General features: G+C 29.3%; 1 long non-coding RNA gene across 1 annotated transcript; it reads left to right on the top strand.

Moving 5' to 3' along the window:
- The first annotated feature begins 1,540 nt into the window (after window positions 1–1,540).
- Window positions 1,541–3,331, top strand: LOC109340355. The gene is made up of 4 exons (XR_002106781.1): window positions 1,541–1,552; window positions 2,219–2,245; window positions 2,582–3,155; window positions 3,235–3,331. It is a non-coding gene; the product is annotated as an uncharacterized LOC109340355 (long non-coding RNA).
- Window positions 3,332–3,534: the final 203 nt, after the last annotated feature.

The following is a 3,534-nucleotide window of genomic DNA, read 5'->3' as shown; positions in this document are numbered from 1 at the left end:
GCCTATGATGTGTCCTTTTATGATTATTTAGGAAGTCAACAATTTCTTGTAATACAAGCTATCTCTCTTAGCTTTTGTAATTGGCTCAATAATTTTGGTTTTGCATATTCTGTTTTTTCTGTTTTTAGATAGATGATTAGTTATTAGTTTGTTAGGTTTGTTATTTTCAAGGATATATATATTGATCCTTGCTTTGTAATAGTAAGTGCTTTTTGATAATCAATAAGAGAAAATTCATTGAGTTCCTTTCATCTTTGTATTGTTTTTGCTTCTTCCTTTTAATCAAGAAGAGTCTTTGATCTTTAGCAATGGAATTCACTTTTTCAAGACATACACTTCATATACTTCACTTATATAGTTGATATTAGGTGTGATGTACGAATGTGTTCTCTTTATTCTAAGATACTTTAATATATATTAGACATTGTCTAAATGAGTATAGATAATAATATATACTTTGAGTGGATGAATATAATTGACTACAAGTACTCAGTATGAATTGATTAAAAATTGTCACAGTTATATATCAAAGTATATAATTAAGATAATAAATTTCTAATCCTCGTTAATTAACACTTCCAATCAATTTCTATAACTATAATAACGGGTAAATTTTAAAACTTTGACAAATTAGTCTAACTTTGAACTAATTTATTTATTTCATTCAAATCTTATTTATAAACTTCCACCCTTAGTGTGATTCAAAATGAAAGTAGTGTGATTTAAAATGATTAGCTTATGCAAGTAATTTGAGTCAATAAAGTAATATACATAACTTACATGAAGAACTCAAAATCAATATATTGAAGTAACACTACAATAAATTTGTTATATATCTATAGATACTTAGAGTGATAGCTAATAAAACTGTTAGTATAGACATAATATACTCATGGACATACAATAAAACGTAAGTATAACTATAATATAGCTACAAATGTCTAAGTTCGTAACTATAAGTAGTAGTGACATAATATATTTTGTAGGTATAGATGTCTTGTACCTATAGAAAGTATTGTATATAACTATATGCTTTAACAACAACTTCAAAACTATAGGTATAAATTGCATATACCTACTTTTAAAATCATAAGTATAAATTGCATACACTTACAGATACATACTTTAGAAACGGTAGATATAAAATGCATGCCTACTTTCAAAATCATAGGTATATATATATATAACTTTTTAAAACTGGTGCCAAAGTAAAATTCTTAAAACCTTGGTCCCAAATTAAACATTTGTATTTTTTAATTCCTCTCTTGAAAACTCTTGTGTTATGGAAATTGTTCTCTACTCTCATAACTTCAGAAGGTGCAATTTGCGGCAAGGATTCAGGCACAGGTTCGGGTTCTCATCTTCCATTTCACCCTCTGAATCTTTTGCATCTCTCAACCCTCTGATTTTTCTTCGTACACTTCTTAGAATCCTTCGAATCATACTTCTATCTCCACCACCGGCTTTTCCTTTGAATCCCACTTCTCGTATTTGTCGCTCGAACCATCGCTAAAGAAACCCGTCAAGGTCAGCGTCAATGCGTTCAGCAAAGGTTTATATTAGGTTTTCTTCGTTATATTAGGTTTTTATCTCTTATTTCTTGGTCGTTTTTATCCATCCAGGTTCAATTTTATGCATTCATACATTTTATTTAATAAATAATAATAAATAGGAATGGTTGTTTTGATGCATTGTTAAATTTTCCTCATGATCTTCTCATCATCGTTCTCTATTACTCATCCCCTTTCAATTTTAACCACAACATTGAATCCTAATTGTTTTATGTGTATTTTTGTTTCAGAGGCTCTCACTAAAAAGGCTAATGAGGGTGTTGAAAGGTTACTCTCCTCATTCTACCTTAACATTTAGTTTAACTTAATGGTATGTTTAATGTTTTATATGCCTATATGCTTATGCATACCAACTGTTTGATGAAAAACCTATTACACTTATCCCTTACTTCAAGCCCACTTTCCTAACTTCTGTTTGATTCTGGAGATTATATCTAGTGACTTGTGTCTTCTATAATGTTAAGTATATATAGTTTATAATGTCCTTATTTTGAAATGTTGATTAAAAATGCTAATCAAATTTTAGGATTCTCTTGTTCAAATATTATTTTTTTAATTTACCGAAGTATATATTTCTTGATTCAAATCTGGATGATGGATTGATGAGTTCATAAAAGTGTAGATATGAAAGCTTGCATTTTTTATAGAAGCTGAGAACTGTGATTGCTTGTAAGGTAAGTTCTTAGTTCTGTCATTAATTCTAATGCTCATTCAACTTTCATGCATTGAGATTTCTTATGTATAGAAACATTGTAGACATGCTTGGGTGAACAAGTTAATTAATTGCTTAATAACTTATTTTATAAGTTTCTCCTATAAAATTAATATAAGCAAAAATGAGCGTATAGAATGTCATAAGCTATTTTCATAATTTTATTTCCATTACTTATTCTCATAAGTTATTTTTGTAATCTTTTCGAAATGTTCTCACAAATTCGTCAGTATGTTATAAGCTGTGAATTTATGCATGGTACCTTTATGTACGATGATAATAATGAATTGGGTTGCAGGGTTTCAAGTGTGTCATTCACTGGGAGGTGGAACTGGGTCTGGAATGGGGACCCTGTTGATCTCAAAGATCAGAGAGGAGTATCCTGATAGGATGATGTTGACTTTATCAGTATTCCCATCCCCTAAGGTATTTGACACTGGTTGAATCCTATAATGCTACCCTCTCTGCTGATCAACTAGTTGAGAATGTAGATGAGTGCATGGTACTTGACAATGAGGCAACACTATCCTTAATTCCTAATTTGTTCTTTTATGAACTGGTCTGCTATAGTTCAGCAAGTTCAATTTTCATACATGGAAGCAATACTATGGTATGCTGATATATATATGTGTTTGGTAATTGTTACTAGGTTGACTATTTTGATTTATATGCATTGGATATTTCTCATTGATTTGATTATGTGAGTATATAACTATATATGGTACTTTGAGTTAAGGAAAAAACATATCTCACCAAAATAGTTCACTAACTTGTATTCTTTTGCTTTCACTTTCAATAGGATCAAGATTCTTCTATTACCCCAACTTCTTTTGGTTCTCCAAATTTAGGTTGTAATGAAGATAATGAAAATGGTACAACAATTTTTCATTAATAGACTTTTTTCACTGGGTTATTTTATTCATTCGTTGATGTCTTTTTTATTCTTTGCAGGTGGAGGTTAGCAAGTAATTTGTTTTTGATGCAACAAACTCGGAAATGAACCATTGTGATTTTTATTTTGGAAACACAATTTGTATCTATTTTTAGATGGACATCCAAATTGTGTAATTTTTAGGATTGTAAGATTTTTTATGTCTATAATATATGTAGTTATATTATTTTTAGATCGACATAATTCATCGGATTGTATGACTTTTTTAATTTTAAATATAACGATGTATTCAGCTATTTATTTTTCCATTATAAATTCATTTCATGATTTCATATTAAGATCTGTTACTAAAGCAAGTC

The sequence above is a fragment of the Lupinus angustifolius genome, unplaced genomic scaffold, assembly GCF_001865875.1.
Source record: "Lupinus angustifolius cultivar Tanjil unplaced genomic scaffold, LupAngTanjil_v1.0 Scaffold_164_6, whole genome shotgun sequence".
Classification (NCBI taxonomy): domain Eukaryota; kingdom Viridiplantae; phylum Streptophyta; class Magnoliopsida; order Fabales; family Fabaceae; genus Lupinus; species Lupinus angustifolius.
Note: the sequence above shows the minus strand (reverse complement) of the source record. Positions and strands in the feature narration are given on the sequence as shown.